The 23,170-nt window shown below is 50.8% G+C and overlaps 1 protein-coding gene across 5 annotated transcripts in view; it reads left to right on the top strand.

The window, feature by feature from the left end:
* MARK4 (microtubule affinity regulating kinase 4) overlaps nucleotides 1-23,170 on the top strand; it is a 79,504-nt gene that overhangs the window by 11,528 nt on the left and 44,806 nt on the right. The window lies entirely within an intron of this gene.

The following is a 23,170-nucleotide window of genomic DNA, read 5'->3' as shown; positions in this document are numbered from 1 at the left end:
CCCCCCCTTCCCCTGTCACCTGCCTCCATCTCCAGAACCATCTATGCCCTTTCCTTGCTGGGGAGCGAGCCAGATTCCTGGTCTGCGCACCCCCTGGAGACCCAGCTAGTTGCGTCCCAGAATGCATTGCTGCCGGCCAGCGCCGTCTCCTCTGGTTCACGTTGGCACCTGTTGCCTAGGGCGCTTAATTTGGGGAGATTTCTAATCCTCCTTCCCACTGAGTCTCTCTCTCCTTTATTTTGCAAAAGTAAAAAAAAACAACAACCCGCAACCACCAAAATAAGTAATTGGGAGTCTGGAGCTTTGATTTGGGCTGAGTTTGGCCTCTTTTGAGTAAGCCAAGGCAGTGGGGCACTCCTAGAAAGAAAGATCACCTGCCTGGGTGGGAAATTGGGCTTTTGGCTGAATGTCAGCAGAGTCCCTTTTGGGAATCGCACCTGTTTTGCTGGGAATGGATTCTGGTTCGAGAGGGCAAGAGACATGGGTGGTGTCGGTTTGTTGTTGTTTTATGCTCTTGTTTTCCACTTTCTTCTCCAAAGAGCTCAAGATTGGCGTGCGTGGTTCTTCTCCCCCCCCTCCTCATATAATCCCCACGAAAACCCTGGGAGGTAGGCTGGGCTGAGAGAGGCAGCGATTGGTCCAAGATCACCACCTAGCAAGCTTCATGGCCAGGCAAGATTTGAACCCTGGTCCCTCCCAGGCCCATGTCCAACACTATATGAGATTGAAGGTACAGTGGTGCCTCGCAAGACGAAATGAATCCGTTCCGTGAGGCTCTTCGTATAGCGGTTTTTTCGTCTTGCGAAGCAAGCCCATTGACAGCTTAGCGGATTAGTGCTATTAGCGGTTTAGCGGCTTTTAGCGGATCAGCTGATAAGCGGCTTAGCTGCTTAGGAAAAGGGTGGGAAAGGGAAAAAACCCCGCAGGAACTCGCAAGACATTTTCGTCTTGCGAAGCAAGCCCATAGGGAAATTCGTTTTGCGAAGCGCCTCCAAAACGGAAAACCCTTTCGTCTAGCGGGTTTTCCGTCTTGCGAGGCGTTCGTCTTGTGGGGCACCACTGTACTTAATTCGTTCCGGAGGTCCGTTCTTAACCTGAAACTGTTCTTATTCTGAAGCACCACTTTAGCTAATGGGGCCTCCTGCTGCCGCCGCGCCGCCAGAGCACAATTTCTGTTCTTATCCTGAATTAAGTAAAGTTCTTAACCTGAAGCACTATTTCTGGGTTAGCGGAGTCTGTAACCTGAAGTGTATGTAACCTGAAGCGTATGTAACCCGGGGTACCACTGTAAAGGTAAAGGGACCCCTGACCATTAGGTCCAGTCGTGACCAACTCTGGGGTTGCGGCGCTCATCTCGCTTTATTGGCCGAGGGAGCCGGCGTACAGATTCTGGGTCATGTGACCAGCAGGACTAAGCCACTTCTGGCAAACCAGAGCAGCGCACGGAAATGCCGTTTCCCTTTCCGCTGGAGCGCTACCTATTTATCTACTTGCATTTTGACGTGCTTTTGAACTGCTAGGTGGGCAGGAGCAGGGACCGAGCAACGGGAGCTCACCCCGTCGTGGGGATTTGAACCGCCGACCTTCTGATTGGCAAGTCCCAGGCTCTGTGGTTTAACCCACAGCACCACCCGCGTCCCATTGAAGTATTATTTAAAGAGATTAAAGTAAATAAAGAAAACTAGGAAAAGGGCAAAAGAAAGTTGATATATAAGAGTTTGGCACTATTAACCGCTGCACCACCCTTGGGAAGAAGAGGATGTACAGGAAAACACATAACCAGCTCTGTCGAAAGCAGGTGAACCTAGGAACATAGGAATCTCCCTTATACTGAGTACACCATTGGTCCACATTGATGTGCACACTGATGGGCAGCAGAGGCGCTCCAGGATTTCAGGCAGGGGGGGCTCTGCCAGCCCTGCCTGGAGAGGCCAACGGGGATTGAACCCGGACCTTCTGCTTGCAAGGGAGATTCTACGTCCCTCACCTTCCCCTTGAAAACCAGGTGGACTTAAAATCCACCATGCCATCCGCACTGCCTATGGTTTCTGCTGAGATTTAGGTATGTGTCCTGCTTGTTCGCACTGGACAGATAGCCTGTAAATGTTGGCATAGCCCAAATATTATATATATACTATATATATATACTGTGCTATATATATATATATAGTGTGGTCCTTATTTGCCCTCCCTGTTTTATTCTCGCAGCAACAATTTGAGGAAGTTTATGTTGAGAGAGTGTTTGTATATATAGTGTTTGTATGTATATGTGTGTGTGTGTGTGTGTGTGTGTGTGTGTGTGTATACACACACACACACACACACACAGTGGTACCTTGGGTTAAGTACTTAATTTGTTCCGGAGGTCCGTTCTTAACCTGAAACTGTTCTTAATCTGAAGCACCACTTTAGCTAATGGGGCCTCCCGCTGCCGCCACGCCGCCGGAGCACGATTTCTGTTCTCATCCTGAAGCAAAAGTTCTTAACCCGAGGTAATATTTCTGGGTTAGTGGAGTCTGTAACCTGAAGCATCTGTAACCCGAGGTAGCACTGCAAATAGACACACAGACACACACACACACACACACACACACACACAGTGGTACCTCAGGTTACAGACGCTTCAATTTACAGAGTCCACTAACCCAGAAATAGTACCTCAGGTTAAGAACTTTGCTTCAGGATGAGAACAGAAATTGCGTGGCGGCGGTGCAATGGCAATGGGAGGCCCCATTAGCTAAAGTGGTACCTCAAGTTAAGAACAGTTTCAGGACCTCCGGAACGAATGAAGCTCTTAACCTGAGGTACCACTGTAATCCGTGTGGCACACGTGGTCCTTCTTTGCCCCCCCCTGTTTTATTCTCGCAGCAACAATTTGAGGAAGTTTATGTTGAGAGAGAGAGAGAGAGAGAGAGAGAGACTGAAGCAGGGATTCGAACTCAGGCCTCTCCAGCCCTAGACCAGCACTCTAACCACTGCTACGGCTTTCTTAGCTAAGTCCTCCTATCAGCTTGTGAAGCCAGAGCTCTGTGATCCAGGGAACAACTCCTTGTTGCCAAATGGAGTATGCAGAGATACCAAAGGGCTTTGTTCGTAAGGGCTTCAGCAGGGGTACAAAAACATTTGCGAACGTCAGGGCCTGAGCAGAGATTAAAGAGCAGGAGGAGGAGGCACGGCTAACTCTGGGTTTGTTTTACACATGCCCCACAAACTTTTATGCACTTCCTACTCTCTTTAGCCACACACCCCACATTTCCTTCCTGCCTCCCACCAGCCTGAACTTCTGTAATTCTAGTTCACAGCCTATTTCAGTGCCGAAATGATCAGCGCACAGTTAACCCGTGGAACTCCCTCCCACTGGAGGCAGCAATGGCTACCCGCTTGGGTGGCTTTAAAAGAGGACCGGGCAAATTCACAGAGGAGGAGAGAGCTATCCAGTGTCTGCTTGCCAGGAATCCACAGGAGGAGGGGAGACTTGTGTTCGAACCCTGCCTGAGGGTTCCCCACGATGGGCATCTGGTTGGCCACTGTGAGAACTAGATGGGCCTGATCCAGCGGGAGAGGAGATGGAGGCGCAGAGGGCAGGGTTATCAATAGCTCCTGGTCATGATGGCTGCCAGGATCAAAGCAGTGCTAGGAACCCTGATATTAAAGCTAGGTTATGGTCAACACAACAGAATATCTGTTCGCCAGGGGGTTGGACTAGATGACTCGTGGGGTCCCTTCCAATACGCTAACCACTGCACCAAACCGACTAGCTAGGCCAGGGGTAGGCAAACTAAGGCCCGGGGTCTGGATGCAGCCCAATCGCCTTCTCAATCCGGCCTGAAGACGGTCCGGGAATCAGCGCGTTTTTACTTGAGTAGAATGTGTCCTTTTGTTTAAAATGCATCTCTGGGTTATTTGTGGGGCCTGCCTGGTGTTTTCACATGAGTAGAATGTGTGTTTTTATTTAAAATGCATCTCTGGGTTATTTGTGGGGCCTGCCTGGTGTTTTTACATGTGTAGAAAGTGTGCTTTTATTTAAAATGCATCTCTGGTTTATTTGTGGGGCATAGGAATTCGTTCATTCCCCCCCCCCATATAGTTCGGCCCCCCACAAGGTCTGAGGGATGGTGGACCGGCCCCTCTGCTGAAAAAGGTTGCTGACCCCTTAGCTAGGCCTTTGGTCTGATTCTGGACTCTTCTTGAAGCCCTGATGGGGTTTGGAGAGCACCGTATGCACCTGCAGCCCTCGGTTTCCTTCTCCCAATGTAGGTTTTTTTTTTACTCGAAAGAACCGAAAAGTAATTGACAGGTGCCACTTGCAATGAGAAAGTAACGTGGGGTGCACATTCTGCCCGGACGCTGAGGTCCAGCGCTGAGGGCCTTCTGGCGGTTCCCTCATTGCGAGAAGCAAAGCTACAGGGAACCAGGCAGAGGGCCTTCTCGGTGGTGGCGCCCGCCCTGTGGAATGCCCTCCCTTCAGATGTCAAGGAAATAAACAAGTGTCTGACTTTTAGAAGACATCTGAAGGCAGCCCTGTTCAGGGAAGTTTATAATGTGTGACATTTTAGTGTATTTTTGGTCTCTGTGGAAGCCGCCCAGAGTGGCTGGGGAAACCCAGCCAGATGGGCGGGGTACAAATAATAAATTATTATTATGATTATTATTATGATTATGAAGTTCACTGTGCAGAATGGAGCAGGCTTTTGGTGGTTCCAATTTTTTAAATCATTTTTATTAATATTCCAATTAAAAACATCCAATTAATATATCCAGTCATAATCCAATTAAAATAAAAAACTAAAATTTATTATTATAATTATTGATTTTTCGGAGCTCCCCATAGTCTGGACCTCTGAAGCATATCACCACATCTCAGTCCTGCCTCTCCTTGGTGGTTCCAAGTTACCCCACTTAATTTATGGCTTTGGGGAGTACAGCCGTGGGCTCGGAAGGCGGCACCTCCTGGCCCCAAGACAAGTTGCCATCTTATCAGCCGCTGCCTCCCAAAGCAATCTCCGCTGCCCCAGAGCACGGAGCGTAATGGGTCACAGAAAGGCGCTTTGTTCTCATTGGAAACAAGTAAACCAAACAGTTGCGCATCGTCGGGGCTGCTGCTTCCCAGAAAAACCTTCACCGCTGGTGGGAAAATAGCCCCCCCAGGGCCCGTCGGCCGAGCAAAACGCAAAGAATCACAGGCAAGCAGGAAAAAAGGCGAGGTTATTTATTTATTTCTGTATTGCATTTATAGCCCACTCCCCCCCCCTCCAAGGAGCTCAAGGTGAGCGCACATCACTCCCCTCCTCCCCATGACATTCTCACAACAACCCTGTGAGGTAGGTTAGGCTGAGAGATGCAGTGACGGGCATCGCCTTGGCCACCCAGTCAGTTTCATGGCCTAAATTGTGGGGGGCGGGCGGGATTTGAACTCTGCTCTCTCCCAAGTCCTAGTCTGACTCTAACCACTGTCCCACACTGTCTCTCAGTAGCTGGTAGGCGGTGCCTAGCTTGGTGGGCACCACCTCGGGCAGGCCTGGGCACAGTCATACCTGAGGTTACAGCCGCTTCAGGTGGTGTTTTTTCGGGTTGCGGACTGCCGAAACCTAGAAGTACCGGAATGGATTACTTCCGGGTTTTGGCGGTTGTGCTTTGCGCATGCGCAGAAACGCCGAATCGCAACCCGTGGGTTGCGAACGCTGTGGGTTGCAAATGTGCATCCACTGTATTGGTAAAGGGGCAGGTGTCTCAAGCCATGCACAGAAGTAATAGAATCATCGAATTGTACATTTAGAAGGGTCCCCAAGGGGCATCTAGTCCAGAATTTCAGACAGATGGCCATCCTCCCTCTAATTAAAAACTTTCCCATGAAGTCCATTTCCCTGTCCAGCAGACTCCCTCGGAAGATGGTCATCTCCCTCCCATGACAGCCACCAAGGACAGCTTCTGTACCACCAGACAAATTAGATGTAGCTGAGATTTTGGAACAGGTGGAGGCCCCGGTACCCTCCCTCTGGGGACTCGGTGGCTGAACAGCTGCTTTGCATGCAGAAAGCCACAAACTCGAACTTTGGCATTTGTAGTGATGCAATCTCACTTTGCAAGTCAGGCAAACACCCCCCCCCCATCTGCAAGAGACCCCAGGGAGCCTGAGGGAGCAAGCAGTTCTGGACTTGATGGACCAGTGGTCTGAGTCAGTATGACAACAGCAACACAGCTATCCCTGCTCTGTTTAGCCGGTAAGGTCGTATATTATTATTATTATTATTATTATTATTATTATTATTATTATTTATTTATTAATTAGAACAGGACTCCCTAATGCGAGTTATCTCCCGCTTGGACTACTGCAATGCGCTCTGCGTGGGGCTCCCTTTGTAGGTGACCCGGAAACTACAACTAATCCAGAATACGGCGGCTAGACTGGTGACTGGGAGTGGCCACCGAGACCACATAACACCGGTCCTGAGAGACCTATATTGGCTCCTAGTACGTTTCCGAGCACAATTCAAAGTGTTGGTGCTGACCTTTAAAGCCCTAAACGGCCTCGGTCCAGTATACCTGAAGGAGCGTCTCCACCCCCATTGTTCTACCCGGACACTGAGGTCCATCTCCGAGGGCCTTCTGGCAGTTCCCTCACTGCGAGAAGCGAGGTTACAGGGAACCAGGCAGAGGGCCTTCTCGGTAGTGGCACCCACCCTGTGGAACGCCCTCCCACCAGATGTCAAAGAGAACAACAACTACCAGACTTTTAGAAGACATCTGAAGGCAGCCCTGCTTAGGGAAGTTTTTAATGTTTAATTGTTGGCTGGGGAAACCCAGCCAGATGGGCGGGGTATAAATAATAAATTATTATTATTATTATTATTATTATTATTTATTATTTAATCGTTTAGTCGTGTCCAACTCTTCGTGACCCCATGGCTGTCTTCCACTGCCTCCCGCAGTTTGGTCAAACTCGTGCTGGTAGCTTCGAGAACACTGTCCCACCATCTCGTCCTCTGTCGTCCCCTTCTCCTTGTGCCCTCAGTCTAATAGGTTATTGTATTTTAGTGTTCTGTTGGAAGCCGCCCAGAGTGGCTGGGGAAACCCAGCCGGATGGGCGGGGTATAAGTAATAAATTATTATTATAATGCAACCTCCAGGTCCAGAAGAAGTCTAGATAGACTTCTTCTGGACCTGGAGGTTCCATTATAATATTGTTCTAGGGTCTGAGGGGTATTTGGCCACTGTGAGAAAGGGATGCTGGACTAGCAGCCAGGCTCTTTGTGGATTCTTAGGCCAAGGAGTTTTGAAGCGGCTGTTCTCTCTCGGGTGCATCAGCACCTGGTCTCCCTCCTCCCGATAGACCCATGGCAAGAGGGGCGCATGCCCTGAGCTCAGGACTGACCCTGTGAACCATCAGCGGAAGAAGATGCTGCTGTTCTTTCCCCAGGAAGGAGCTGCTAGCTGCAGAATTTTACGGTGCAGGGTTCCCCAGGAGATTGCAGCGAGTTTTCGGGGAGCTCAGAGAGGTCGTGGCCGCAGCTGCCACAACCAGTGAAGCCGTCCTGGCAGTGGTCATAGGAACCACTATGTGCAGTTAAGAGGCTGCTGGCTGGGTGCACGGCTAGGTGACCTGTGTGACGCAGAGGCTGCCTGCCTTAGCGCTTCCTTCCTTGTTCCTTTGTGTGACATTACTGACCTCTGAATATTCCCCAGTCCCCACCCTGTTTCTCTGCCACCTGCAAAAGCGGCAACACCAGCTAGTTGCAGCTGTCACAATGGCTTAATTCTGCCAAGCCCTGCCTTAAGCTGCCCTTGCAAGAGCTGAGCTGCGTCGCTGCTCAGGATTAGCAAAGTTGCTTCGCAAGTGAGCCTTGTGCTGGCTGTTGGGTATATGCACAGAGAGAGAGGTGGACTTAAAACACAAGGAAATAAAAAGTCACTCTCCAGTGCATCTGCCAGTCAGCGATTTATCCAGCTCAATTTACTTCGCGGTCGATACACAAATATGTCACTGTGACTTCATACACAACAATTGCCTTTTTAAGAAAGTGGGATTTCAGAATCTCTGGCTTTAAATGTTGCTTTACATGATTATGTGTATTTCCCCCCCTAGCATTTTTAATGATGATGTAACAGAAGCCAAGGGACGCGGGTGGCACTGTGGGTTAAACCACAGAGCCTAGGACTTGCCGATCAGAAGGTCGGCGGTTCAAATCCCCGCGACAGGGTGAGCTCCCATTGCTCGGTCCCTGCTCCTGCCAACCTAGCAGTTCAAAAGCACACCAGTGCAGGTAGATAAATAGGTACCTCTCTGGTGGGGAGGTAAACGGTGTTTCCGTGCGCTGCTCTGGTTTGCCAGAAGTGGCTTAGTCCTGCTGGCCACATGACCCGGAAGCTGTACGCCGGCTCCCTCGGCCAGTAAAGCGAGATGAGCGCTGCAACCCCAGAGTCGGCCACGACTGGATCTCTAATGATAAGGGGTCCCTTTACCTTTACCTTTAACAGAAGCTGCATGTGGAAGATTCCACACAGATAAAATAGAGCATGTAGTTAAACTGCGGAACTCCCTGCCACCAGCCTAGATGGCTTTAAAAAGAGGATGAGACAAATTCATGGAGGAAGAGAGGGCTATCGATGGCTACCAGCCAGGATGGATATCCTCTGGCCTCCACAGTCGGAGGCAGCAGCGCATCTGAATACCAGGTGCTAGAAAGCCCAGTGCTCAAACCTGGCCAGGTTCCCATCAGGGCATCTGGTTGGCCACTGTGAGACCAGGATCCTGGATTCAATTGGCCTGTGTTCTCCTTTCCCTCCTTTTCCAAACACATTTAGGAACAGGATGGTGATGATGATGATGATGATGATGATGATGATGATGATAAAAAAAACAATTTGTTATTCTTTATACCCCGCCCATCTGGTTGGGCTTCCCCAACCACTCTGGGCGGCTTCCACAAAGACCAAAAATACACTAAGATGTCACACATTAAAAACTTCCCTTCAGATGTCTTCTGAATGTCAGGTAGTTGTTTTTCTCTTTGACATCTGCTGGAAGAGCGTTCCACAGTGTGGGCGCCACTACCGAGAAGGCCCTCTGCCTGGTTCCCTGTAACTTGGCTTCTTGCAATGAGGGAATCGCCAGAAGGCCCTCGGAGCTGGACCTCTGTGTCCGGGCAGAACGATGGGGGTGGAGACGCTCCTTCAGGTATACTGGACAGAGGCCGTTTAGGGCTTTAAAGGTCAGCACCAACACTTTGAATTGTGCTCGGAAACGTATCGGATGGGAGTGAGTAGCCTTTGGAGTGGGATTGTCAGCCACAGACCACGAGCCTCTGAGCAGAGCCGCCACTGAGACGGCTTGCTTTGAAAATAACCATTGCAAGGATGGCTAACCCTCCCTTTGTCTGCCCAGTCCATAACTTCTTGCTGCTACCGACGTCTTGCAGGCTGGATGGAGAGCAGCAACGGGCTCAGGGCTCCAAGCCCAGGCCCTGATCCTTCACACAAACACTCTTGTGGGATTTACCGTCCTCCGCTGTGTGGCGAGCAGAGCAACTGGTGGCTGCAGCACAGCTTGCCTCCCTGCACCGGGTCTGCCTTTTCTGCCACGCTCAGAGAAAGCGCCTTCTGAGGCAGAAAAATGCGCCTCCCGGCTTTCTCGTTCGGTCCACTCAAGGAAGAAATGGGGCAGAAAAGGGTTCCTTTGTGTGTGTGTGGAGAAGGGAAGGCCGGTGTGTGTGTGTGTGTGTGTTGCAATGTGTCCTTTTGAGACAAAATTTGCTTGCACAGATTCCTCTGGTCTTCACGGGGGCGCTGGCAACATTTCCAATCACGGTTCCTGCTGGAATAATATCAGTTTGGGAAGGGGCAAGTCTTGTCCGGTTCATGCTTGTCTGTTTTGAAACTAGGCAGCAGGTTTCACAGAGTTGTAGCTTTGCAAGCCACCCAAAGGACCCTCATTCCCATCCTCTCATTCCCTAAGGAGTATCGAAAGGGCGCCTGCTCCCACTCAGCCTTTGAGGTCGTTCCTTCGGGGGGGGGGGGTTCCAGCGAGATTTTGTGAGATTTTGGGGCCAACCTGGAAAAAAATATTTCATTTCCCCCAGCCAATTTGGCCAACAGTGATGTGGCTTTATCTGCCTCCTGTATTTACAGCTTTTAATAGAGGGCTCTCCATCACTGGGGATTTGCAAGCAGAGGTTGGACGGCCACCTGTTGTCAGGGTTTATTTGTGATTCTTGCATTGCACGGGTTAGACTAGATGGCCCTTGGGTTCCCTTCCACGATCCTGTGAATATGATTTTTAATGCTGCGTCGACTGCTGATATTCCTTTTGCTTTCCAATTGTGGTACAAGGGCCTTGTTAGCCGCTTTGAAACCCTGTTTTAGAAAACCAGGTATAAATACGTAAGTGGTTTTAAAATAGGATTAGGCTGATTAATTCGGGATAAGGCTATCGATGGCTGCTCACCACAATGGCTGTGTTCTGCCTACCTGGCCCGTCAGTGGAGGGGAGGAGTCACAGGTGAGAACAGAACGCTGGATTAGATGGTTGAGCTATTGGCTTGATCCATCCAACAGGCTCCTCTCAGCTTCTCATGCCAATCAATCAATCAATCAATCAATCAACCAATCAATCATTTTATTATACGGTCACACACCTGCTAACAAATTCTTACATCCCCAAGTTGGATTTCTGAGATCCAGCTTTCCCCCCAACCTGGTACTTTGCCCTCTTAGTGCCATAGGGGGTTTGTCTAGGCCAGGCACCCCCAAACACAGCCCTCCAGTTGATTTGGGACTACAGTTCCCATCATCCCTGACCACTGGTCCTGTTAGCTAGGGATGATGGGAGTTGTAGTCCCAAAACAGCTGGAGGGCTGAGTTTGGGGATGCCTGGTCTAGGCCTTTGGAAGCATCTACATAAGCAGGTTCTGGGCTCAGCGAAGGGTGAAAGGGATGGCTGTCGTTCAGTTTGATTAGGTGGCAGGGACGGAGAGCGCATTTGAAGATATCTAGCGGCCATAATGCAGTTTTGGGTGGGAATACTCCGCAGTGATTCAGCAGTGGGGTTAATGCATAGCTGTCAACTTACAGGTTTGAAAATAAGGGACCAGCAGCCCAAATAAGGGACCTGCAGCCTCACCTGTTCCAGGCACTCCAGTCTTCCTGTCCTCCTGCAGTCTGGTCAAACTCATGCTGGTAGCTTCAAGAACACTGTTCAACCAACTTTGTAACCAGAGGTTCAACTGAATAGAATCTGAATCACATGCACCACAAGGCCTATGCAGCCTCAAATTAAGATGGCTCCCCGGCCTGGCTTTGCACTGCAAAGTTTGCAGCAGCACGTGCAACAAAATGGCGTCCAGCATTCCAAAAACCCCTCAGCTTGCATTAACTAGCCACACACAAGGCATGCAAGCTCCACCCCCCATTCGTTCTTAGACTTCTTATTGGGTGAGCAACGCAGCCAAGCAACACAGCTGGAGCCTCCCTCCTCCCTGGCCGGCAGGGAGGGAGGGAGAGGAGCTGCTTCCTTTGAAATTTAAGGAACATTTAAGGGACATCCATCAATAAGGGACAGCAGCGGGACATGGCGCTGGAATAAGGGACTGTCCCTTCAAATAAGGGACACTTGACAGCTATGGGTTAATGGCATTTGGGGAGTCATTTATCTGCCCGGAGGCATAGAATGAAGAGCGACTGCTGGCAAGTACTGGTCAGACTCCTAGGACCGACCCCCTCAGACAGCAGCTGCTGGAGGGGGGGTGGACCTGTTGACAACCCCCCCCCCAGCCGTTCCTCCTAAACTTCCCTGTCAATTGTGCATGGTTAGGGTTAGGGTTAGGGTTAGGTCAGAGTAAGGCTACCTCACCACCAGAGCTGAAAGAAGGTGCAACTGCTGGTCCAGTTGGCTTCCGCATGTAGAATTGAGAACGGGTGGGCAACATCTTGCCCTTCTCAGGGAGCAAAACACCCTGGGCTGACACTTCTTGCTCCACATTTTCCATAGTTCAGCTTGGACTACTGCAATGCGCTCTACGTGGGGCTACCTTTGAAGGTGACCCGGAAACTACAACTAATCCAGAATGTGGCAGCTAAACTGGTGACTGGGGGCGGCCGCCAAGACCACATAACACCGGTCTTGAAAGACTTACATTGGCTCCCAGTATGTTTCTGAGCACAATTCAAAGTGTTGGTGCTGACCTTTAAAGCCCTAAATGGCCTCAAAGGCCCAGTATACCTGAAGGAGCGTCTCCACCCCCATTGTCCATCCCAGACACTGAGGTCCCACTCTGAGGGCCTTCTGGCGGTTCCCTCATTGCAAGAAGCCAAGTTACAGGGAACCAGGCAGAGGGCCTTCTTGGTGGTGGCACCCGCCCTGTGGAATGCCCTCCCACCAGATGTCAAAGAGATAAACAACTACCTGACGTTTAGAAGACATCTGAAGGCAGCCCTGTTCAGGGAAGTTTTTAATGTGCAACATTTTAATGTATTTTTAATCTTTGTTGGAAGCCGCCCAGAGTGGCTGGGGAAGCCCAGCCAGATGGGCGGGGTACAAATAATAAATTATTATTATTATTATTGGATCCTGCTTGCAGGTTTCCGACTAGGGCATGTGGCTGGCCCCTGAGGGAACACGATGCTGGACTAGATGGCCCTCTGGCCTGATCCAGCAGCCTCTTCAGGTGGCCCCACCTGGCCTGGGATGGTAGACACATAGTTCAGTCCATAGAGCGCCAGGCTCTTAATCTCAGGGTAGATTAATGCCACGCAGAGCGCATTGCTGTAGTCAAGCGGGAGATAACCAGAGCATGCACCACTCTGGCCAGACAGTCCGCCGGCAGGGAGGGTCTCATCCTGCGTACCAGATGGAGGTTGTGGACAGCTGCCCTGGACACAGGATGGGCCTGCACCTCCATGGACAGCGGTGAGTCCAAAATGACTCCAAGGCTGTGCACCTGGTCCTTCAGGGGCACAGTTGCCCCATTCAGGACCAGGGAGTCTTCCACACCCGCCCGCCCCCTGTCCCCCAAGAGCTCCCTCCTTTCCTGTGATTTCCAGCAACTGGGATTCAGAAGCATTTCTGCCCCCTCCTTCTCCATGAATTTTCCCTTTCCTCTTTTAAAGCTGTCTAGGTTGATGGCCATCACTGAATCTTGTGGCAGGGAGTTCCACTGTTTAACGTTTAGCCAAAATACGAACGTTAAGCTTGAATAATAATAATAATAATAATAATAATAATAATAATAATAATTTATTATTTATACCCCGCCCATCTGGCTGGGCTTCCCCAGCCACTCTGGGCAGCTTCCAAAAGAATATTAAAATACTGTGATACATCAAACATTAAAAGCATCCCTAAACAGGGCTGCCTTCAGATGTCTTCTAAAAGTCTGGTAGTTGTTGTTCTCTTTGACATCTGGTGGGAGGGCGTTCCACAGTGTGGGCGCCACCACCGAGAAGGCCCTCTGCCTGGTTCCCTGTAACTTGGCTTCTCGCAGTGAGGGAATCTGATTCCCTGCCACGTTCGCCCTCTTTTGGTTCTCCTTCTGCCCCCGGAGGGCAACCCAGAGGGGCAAGCCTGCTCTTGCCCTGTGCTGGGGCGAACGGGGAGCGTCTCGTTGTGTCGTGGCAGCAGATTCGAGACCGGCGAAAGGAAATTCAGATGCCACGAAACCAAGTCATCTCCTACAGGACGTCGTGGCGGCTGCTTCCTTTGGTGGCTCTCTGTCTCTCTTGAAAAAATGTAGACAAAGTCATAAAGGACAATGTCTGTCGATGCCTATTAGTCATGATGGCTAAGAATAGAACCTCTGTATCCAGAACCAGTATACCTCCCACATCAAGTGGGCTTGCGTTTTGCTGCTTTTACTTCCTGCTGTTGTTTCAAGGGATGTTTTTAACTGTTAATTGATGGTTTTGTCTTCGTCCGCCCCTTTGAGCTCTTGTAGGAGAGGCAGGGGATAAATGTGTTAAATATTCTCCCCCCCCCCCAATCTTAATCGTCTGTTTCCTAGCCCAAACATAGCCCAACCTTTTCAACTATTCCTCCGAGGACTTCAGGCCTCGTCTATTCTGGTCTCCCTCCTTCTCGCAAGTGTTGACAGGCAGCTACAAGGAGGAGACAGGCTCTTTCCTGCGCCCCCCCCCAAAAAAAAAATACATGAAGGGTTGCCAACATTTTTGCTCGCTTTGCTCCTGTGCTGTTACCAGCTGCCTGAGATGCAGATAGCTTAGCAGGCGAAGCTTTTCCTGGCCGCTTTTCTCTGTGCCTGGAAAAGTTTCACTTGCTCAACTGTCAACATCTAAGGCTGCTTTTAAAGCCAGCTGAGCAGGACCCACTAAATAAAATAAAATAAAATCAGCTTCGCAACTATGTGGTCTTGCGGCAAACCAAGCAGGAGAGAGAGGACTGTGTTGCAGGTGGTTTAGATGACTCTTGGGGGTGCCTCTGTGATTCTGCGACTGTCCGGGTTATAATAGAGGCAAAGACGAGCACTCCGTTTATCTGGGAGGCTTCTACCGAAGCCTCCTTTTGCTTGTTCAAACAAGTTCGAAAGTGGGATGGAACATAGATGTGAATGTGAATCTATGCCTTGGTTCTAGTCCAGGGGGCCGGTCCACTGTCCCTCAGACCTTATGGGGGGCCGGACTATATTTTGAAAAAATAAATAAATAAACATGAACAAATGCCTATGCCCCACAAATAACCCAGAGATGCATTTTAAATAAAAGGACACATTCTACTCCTGTAAAAACACACCGATTCCCAGAACATCCACGGGCCGGATTTAGAAGGCGATTGGGTCGGATCCGGCCCCCGGGCCTTAGTTTGCCTATCCATGTTCTAGCCTAACGCTCACCCTCACCAGATGTTTGGAACTACAACTCCCATCAGCCCTAATTGGCATGCCCAGAGGCATGATGGGAATTGTAGTCCAACAACAGCTGAATGGAACCAGGAGGGGAAAGACTCCCCTGCTGCCAATGGACATAATGGACTCACAGAATTGCAGGGCTGGATGGGACCAGGAGGGTCATCTAGTCCAACCCGCTACAAGGCAGGATTTTTTTCCCCCCAACATGGGGCTCGAACTCACAACCCAGAGATTAAGAACTTCATCCTCTGCCGACCAAGGTATAATCAAGAGGCAGCTGTGAGGTGGGGGCTTCAAGGCCTTTGGGGATGTTCGTGTGACTTGTGGCTTTGTAGGCTGAAGGCTGCGGGTTCAACCTCCAGGTGGGGCTTCAAAAAAAGTCCTCATCTGCCTGAAACCCTGGGGAGCAGCTGCCAGTCTGGGTAAGCATCACTGGGTTCAATAGGCAGTGTGGTGCAGTGGTGAGAGTGTTGGAGTAGGACCTGGGAGACTGTTGTTGTTTAGTCGTGTCCGACTCTTCTTGACCCGCTGGACCAGAGCACGCCAGGCACTCCTGCCTCCACTGCCTCCTGCAGTTTGGTCAAACTCATGCTGGTAGCTTCGAGAACACTGCCCCACCATGTCGTCCTCTGCCGCCCCTTCTCCTTGTGCCCTCCATCTTTCCCAACATCAGGGTCTTTTCCAGGGAGTCTTCTCTTCTCCTGAGGTAGACAAAGTCTTGGGGCCTCGGCTTCAGGATCTGTCCTTCCAGTGAGCACTCAGGGCTGATTTCCTTCAGAATGGAGAGGTTTGATCTTCTTGCAGTCCATGGGACTCTCAAGAGTCTCCTCCAGCACCGTAATTCAAAAGCATCCATTCTTTGGCGATCAGCTGGCGATCCTTCACAGATCCCTGCCTTGCCGTGGCGAAGGGGCTTGAGTAACTCAGAGAAGCTATGAGCTCTGCCGTGCAGGGCCACCCAAGATGGACAGGTCATAGTGGAGAGTTTTGACCCAACGTGATCCACCTGGAGCAGGAACCGGCAAGCCACTCCAGTATCCCTGCCAAGAAAACTCCATGGACAAAGACAACGGGGATATAAATACAATTAATAAACGAATAATAGCAGAGGGATGTGATTGATGGCAGCTTCCTTGGGCAGGAAAAAAAAGAAAGCAGTACAGAGTTGTACTGTGGAACTCACTGCCACAGGAGGAGGCAGGGAAGGCCGCCCAACCTAGATGGCTTTAAAAGAGGATTGGGCAGAGTCGTGGGGAGTGCTATCGATGGCTACCTGCCATGATGCCAATGCAGTCGTTGTTGGAATCCACACGAGGGAGCAGAGTGGTCCTGTGTTCGAGTCCTGCTTTCTGGTTTCCCCCAGGCCTCTGGCTGGCCACTGTGAGATCAGGAGGCTGGACCAGCTGGGCCATTGGCCTGATCCTGCAATCTCCTCACTTGCATCTCCTGGGAAAAACCCCAAGTGCTGGGTCCCTTCTCCTTGCTCTATCAGGGTGGCAAGTGGTGCATCGCTGAACCTGGCCAGGATCCAGCTCTTAATAAGGACCTTTCAACTTCTCATCAAGCTTCCCTCAGATGGGACAAAAGGGAACCCGCCTTTTGTTTTTCCTGCGAACCGGCCGGGCTTTGTGGCTGTGCCCTGCCTTTCAGGTTGGTTTTCATACCAACCCACTCTCTTTGCTCGCCAATTTCCGGAAGAGCCAGGCTTGCCTTCCGCAGGCCTGGATTCGTAACTGGTTGGTGGAGATTTTTCTTCCCCCTTTCCGCAGACAAGGCTGAGTCAAAAGGAGCGAAGCGGTCGGTTAGCAAACCCACTGGGGATCAGGGTGTGTGTGTGCCTTTCTCAGCTGCCACTCCAGAAAGAGCACAACTTCATTCAAGCAACTCAGCAGTCTGGCACTCTGAGGTTGCCATGGTCTCTATTATGGGTAGGCAAACTAAAGTTCGGGGGCTGGATCCAGCCCAATCGCCTTCTAAATCCGGCCCACGGATGGCCCAGGAATCAGCATGTTTTTGTTGTTTAATCATTTAGTCGTGTCCGACTCTTCGTGACCCCCTGGACCAGAGCACACCAGGCACTCCTGTCTTCTACTGCCTCCCGCAGTTGGGTCAACCTCATGCTGGTAGCTTCGAGAACACTGTCCAACCATCTCGTCCTCTGTCGCCCCCTTCTCCTTGTGCCCTCCATCTTTCCCAACATCAGGGTCTTTTCCAGGGAGTCTTCACTTCTCCTGAGGTGGCCAAAGTCTTGGAGCCTCAGCTTCAGGATCTGTCCTTCCAGTGAGCATTCAGGGCTGATTTCCTTCAGAATGGATCGGTTGGATCTTCTTGCAGTCCATGGGCCTCTCAAGAGTCTCCTCCAGCACCATAATTCAAAAGCATCCATTCTTCGGGGATCAGCCTTCTTTATGGTCCAGCTCTCACTTCCATACATCACTCACTTCCATGTTCTTATATGAGTAGAATGTGTCCTTTTATTTAAAATGCATCTCTAGGTTATTTGTGGGACCTGTCTGGTGTTTTTACTTGAGTAGAATGTGTGCTTTTATTTAAAATGCATCTCTGGGTCATTTGTGGGGCATAGGAATTTGTTCACCCCCCCTCCAAAAAATATAGTCCGGCCCCTCACAAGGTCTGAGGGACAGTGGACCGGCCCCCTGCTGAAAAAGTTTGCTGACCCCTGGTCTCTATGATAAATGGCTTTTGCCGTGGCTTAAAAAGCAAGCCCAGTTGCCATGTGCTGCGGCTGGTGTGGCCAAGGCAGTGCGCTCTGATTGTTGCTAATCAGCATCTCTCTTCATCCCTGACCATTGAACATGTATTGGCTGGGGTTTATGGGAGTTGGAGTCACATGGAAGAGGGAACATGCTTGTTTTCTGCTGCTCTGGAGGGTAAGACTTGAACTTGGCTTCAAGGAACAAAAAGGGAGATTCCGACTAAATATCAGGAAGTGCTTTCTGACAGTAGGAGCTGTTTGACCGTGGAATGGAAGGTGGTGGTTTGACCGTGGAATGGAAGGTTCCCTGGAGATTTTTAAGCAGAGGTTGGATGGCCATCTGCCATTGATACTTTAGCTGAGATTTCTGCATTGCAGGGCGGTTGGACTGGATGACCTTTGGGTGTCCCTTCCAACTACAGTTTTGTGGCTCTATGATTCTAGCTGCCCATGAATGAATGGAGCTGCATGCCGGGAGATGCGGAACAGATAAAAGAAAACCCTTCTTCACACAATGTGTAGTTAAACTGCGGAACTCCCTGCTACTGTAGGCAGTGATGGTCACCAGCTGGATGGCTTTAAAAAAGGACAAGACAAATTCATGGAGGAAAGAGCTGACAATGGCTGCTAGCCACAGTGGCTATGCTGTGGTCAGAGGCAGCAATGCTTCTTGATACCTACGGGACCGCCTCTCCTGGTAGGCCCCGCGGAGGACCTTAAGGTCCACAAATGAAATTGCTTTGGAGGTCCCAGGTTGCAAGGTGGTTAGATTGGTCTCAACTAGGACCAGGGCCTTTTCAGTACTGGCCCCGACTTGGTGGAACGCTCTGTCACAAGAGACCAGGGCCCTGCGGGACTTTTCCGCAGGGCCTGCAAGACAGAGCTGTTCTGCCTGGCCTTTGGCTTGGACTCAGTCTGACCCTTATGTTTCCCTCCTGTTATGGTCTTGATCTATGGGCTACTTTTAAAATGAGGTTGCATTTTAAATTGCATTTTAACCTGTATTTTAAATTGGTCCACCCCCCACTTTGTTTTTTACTGTGATTTTATTGCTGTTAGCTGCCCTGAACCAGGCTCTGGCCGGGGAGGGCAGGGTATAAATAAAATTTATTATTATTATTATTAACATCTGTTGCTGGAAACCGAAGGAGGGGAGTGTTGGTCTTGTGTTCAGGTCCTGCCTTCAGGGTTCCCTTTGAGGCATCTGATCGGCCACTTGTGAAAACAGGATGCTGGACTAGATGGGCCATTGGTCTGATCCAGAACCCTCTTTTGATGCTCCTAAGCTTATTTTTCCCATCTGAGGTTTAACCCAAAGTACCCGTGGGAGAAAGAGGACGCAGGTGGTGCTGTGGGTTAAACCACAGAGCCTAGGGCTTGCCGATCGGAAGGTCGGTGGTTCGAATCCCCGTGACGGAGTGAGCTCCCGTTGCTCGGTCCCTGCTCCTGCCAACCTAGCAGTTCGAAAGCACGTCAAAGTGCAAGTACCACTCTGGCGGGAAGGTAAACGGCATTTCCGTGCACTCCTCTGGTTCGCCAGAAGTGGCTTAGTCCTGCTGGCCACATGACCCGGAAGCTGTACGCCGGCTCTCTCGGCCAATAAAGCGAGATGAGCGCCGCAACCCCAGAGTCAGTCGCAACTGGACCTAAAGGTCAGGGGTCCCTTATCTTTACTCGTGGGAGAAAGGGGACGCGGGTGGCGCTGTGGGTTAAACCACAGAGCCTAGGACTTGCCGATCAGAAGGTCGGCGGTTCGAATCCCCGTGACGGGATGAGCTCCCGTTGCTCGGTCCCTGCTCCTGCCAACCTAGCGGTTTGAAAGCACGTCAAAGTGCAAGTAGATAAATAGGTACCACTCCAGCAGGAAGGTAAACGGCATTTCCGTGTGCTGCTCTGGTTCACCAGAAGCGGCTTAGTCATGCTGGCCACATGACCTGGAAGCTGTCTGCGGACAAATGCCGGCTCTCTCGGCCTATAGAGCGAGATGAACACGCAACCCCAGAGTTGTCCGTGACTGGACCTAACGGTCAGGGGTACCTTTACCTTTACCTTATACAGTCATACCTCGAGTAATAGATACTTCAGGTCGCATTTTTTTCTGCTTACGGACCGCTGAAACCCGAAAGTACCCGGAACGGGTTACTTCCGGGTTTTGGTGGTCGCGCATGCGCAGAAGCGGTAAATTGTGCTTTGCACATGCGTGGAAGCACTGAATCGCAACCCAGAATTGTCCGCGACTGGACCTAATGGTCAGGGGTACCTTTACCTTTACCCATGGGAGAAGCTCTGTTGAATTCGAGTAGGATTTCAGAACCACAGTTAAAACGATCTCCTGGTTGTGGGTGCCCATTGGAATTTGATTTTTGAAAATGCGTTGTCTGTTTGAAGCGGGTTTCGAACCGGAGGTCCCGTTTTTAGAGTGTGTGTGTCTGATTCGCAGATTCAAATCCAGGTTTTCTTGATTCCTAAAATGATGTTATGTGCTGGGATTCCTCCGGCTTGCCAAGGGGAAGGTCTCTGGGATGGGGCACCCGGCAGCCTCCTCACCCGGCCTGTGCCAGGCGGTTAAGATTGGGCCTCGGAAGCATTGTGGTGGCTCTTGATCTCCATAATCTCCTCGGACTTAAAGATCTTTTGCTGTCTAAGCTTGTTAAGGCGAACGGCCTCCCAGGGGAGTTTTCTGGGACGTGGACTTGCCAGGCCGGGATGCCTCCGTGAACCCGGGCCGGGTGCAATTGCAGCCCCGCCAACGGTGCTGAGATCGCACACAGGCACAAACAACACCTTTTAACCTTGCCTTGCAGTTTATTATCAATTGGAGTTTGGGGGGGGGGGCTTGAACTTAGCTGTCAACCGTCCCTTATTTGGTGGGAAACTCCCTTATCCCAGCGCTGTGTCCCGCTGCTGTCCCTTATTGACAATGTCCCTTAAATTTCCTGGGTTTCAAAGGAAGCAGCTCCTCTCCCTCCCTCCCTGCCGACCAGGGAGGAGGGAAGCTGCAACTGGGTTGCTTAGCTGTGTTGCTCACCCAATAATGAGTCTCAGAACGACTGGGGGGTGGAGCTTGCATGCCTTGTGCCAATCCAATCGGCCGCGTTGCCTGGGGACTCGCCTTTGCTCAGCGCTTCCCAGCGGAGAGGTGACGGTGGTTTTCCTTGCTGCATCCCCTTTGCCGGCTTGCTGCGCTGTGGGAACCACCGCTTGAGGCTTCGTTTGGCTGCTGGTTGACTAAAATCCCTTATTTTGGCAGCTGCTGGTCCCTTATTTTCAAATCTGTAAGTTGACAGCTATGGGCTTCAATGGATATCTATCTTTCTCTCATCATGGGACCCAAGGCCTTGGACAGGTAGTTTTGAGGGCATCACCTGCTAGTAGATTGACAGGATGCATCTCTGGGCCTGGGTAATTTTACAGTCACACGCAAGGACCAACGTGATATTTATTTATAAAAGATATTGGTGCACCACTGTGCCAAAGAATATGAAAGTATTAAAGCAGTTGTTTGTTTTGTTTAGTCGTTTAGTCCTGTCCGCCTCTTCGGGACCCCCTGGACCAGAGCACGCCAGGCCCTCCTGTCTTCCACTGCCTCCCGCAGTTTGGTCAAACTCATGCTGGTAGCTTCGAGAACACTATCCAACCATCTCATCCTCTGTCGTCCCCTTCTTCTTGGGCCCTCCATCTTTCCCAACATCAGGGTCTTTTCCAGGGAGTCTTCTCTTCTCATGAGGTGGCCAAAGTCTTGGAGCCTCAGCTTCAGGATCTGTCCTTCCAGTGAGCACTCAGGGCTGATTTCCTTCAGAATGTAGAGGTTTGATCTTCTTGCAGTCCCTGGGACTCTCAAGAGTCTCCTCCAACACCATAATTCAAAAGCATCAATTCTTTGCCGATCAGCCTTCTTTATGGTCCAGCTCTCACTTCCATACATCACTACTGGGATGTATGGAAGTTAGCAAAGCAGTTAAGGTAAAGGGTAAAGGGACCCTTGACCATTAGGTCCAGTCGTGGCCGACTCTGGGGTTGCGGTGCTCATCTCGCTCTACTGGCCGAGGGAGCCGGCGTACAGCTTCCGGGTCATGTGGCCAGCATGACTAAGCCGCTTCTGGCGAACCAGAGCAGCGCACGGAAATTCTGTTTACCTTCCCGCCGGAGTGCTACCTATTTATCTACTTGCACGTGACGTGCTTTTGAACTGCTAGGTTGGCAGGAGCAGGGACCGAGCAACGGGAGCTCACCCCGTCGCGGGGATTCGAACCGCTGACCTTCTGATCAGCAAGTCCTAGGCTCTGTGGTTTAACCCACAGCGCCACCCGCATCCCACGAGCAAAGCAGTTAGTGGCAGCCAAACGCAAAAACCATCTAATAAAATCCGTAAAGAAGTTAAAAGTTTTAAAACAGGTGTCAAATAACTGGTGTGGGGAAGATGTATTCTTAATTGCCTGCCTAGGCCTGGCAGAACAGAAATGTGTTCTGTAGGCATCTAAAAGTTGGCACAGAAGGCGCCTGCTGGATCTCTAGTGGCAGAGAGTTGCACAGGACTTGGTTTCTTTCTCTCCTGTGATCTCCTGGTGGGGTCTGTGTGTCCCTCCTTGCTGCTGCAGTCAGTAGACCATCTGCTGCACCACTGCTATGATACAGATGGTCCTGAGTTCAAAACTCCATGACAACTCCAGGCAGGGCTTGGGGAGAGAGCTGCGGCTGTCAGTCAGAGCAGACAATACTGAGTTTGGTGAATTAGTACAAAGCAGCTGTCACAATGTTCCTACGACCCTAACACTATACCCCACCAACTCCTGGACAGCTACAGTGGCACTGGTTGGCAGAGGGCAGGAAGATTTGGCAAAAAATGGGGGGTTGGAGCTCGTGGGTTTAATGAATGACCCCCCTACTCCCCAAAATGTGTGGGACGCAGGTGGCGCTGTGGGTAAAAGCCTCAGCGCCTAGGGCTTGCCGATCAAAAGGTCGGCGGTTCGAATCCCTGCGGCGGGGTGCGCTCCCGCTGCTCGGTCCCAGCGCCTACCAACCTAGCAGTTCGAAAGCACCTCCGGGTGCAAGTAGATAAATAGGGACCGCTTACCAGCGGGAAGGTAAACGGCGTTTCCGTGTGCGGCTCTGGCTCGCCAGAGCAGCGATGTCACGCTGGCCACGTGACCCGGAAGTGTCTCCGGACAGCGCTGGCCCCTGGCCTCTTAAGTGAGATGGGCGCACAACCCCAGAGTCTGTCAAGACTGGCCCGTACGGGCAGGGGTACCTTTACCTTTACCTTTTACAGTATTTCCTGAATCCTTAGACTCCACCCCCATGGTTTCCATTATCAAACATTTTCTATTGCATCATATATTTTTAATCCTGCCAAAGTCTTTAGTTGTTTTACAGTGTTCTCTTAAGTAAATTGTAATTCCCCCCCCCCCATTCCTTCTTAAAGTTTCTGTCTGGTTTCTGATTTTCCCGGGCCATTTCGGCATAGTCCATCATCTTCATCAACCATTCGTCTCCGGTCGGGACTTTATCTTCTTTCCATCTCTGGGCCAGTAGTGTCGTCGCATAGACGAATAATCATTCTGCATCTAGAATTCCTAGTAAAAGAAAGCTTCTGGTTTTTCCC

This window comes from Podarcis cretensis (assembly GCF_951804945.1).
Source record: "Podarcis cretensis genome assembly, chromosome: 8".
NCBI lineage: Eukaryota > Metazoa > Chordata > Lepidosauria > Squamata > Lacertidae > Podarcis > Podarcis cretensis.
The sequence above is the reverse complement of the archived record's forward strand: the minus strand, read 5'-3'. Positions and strand labels throughout refer to the sequence as shown.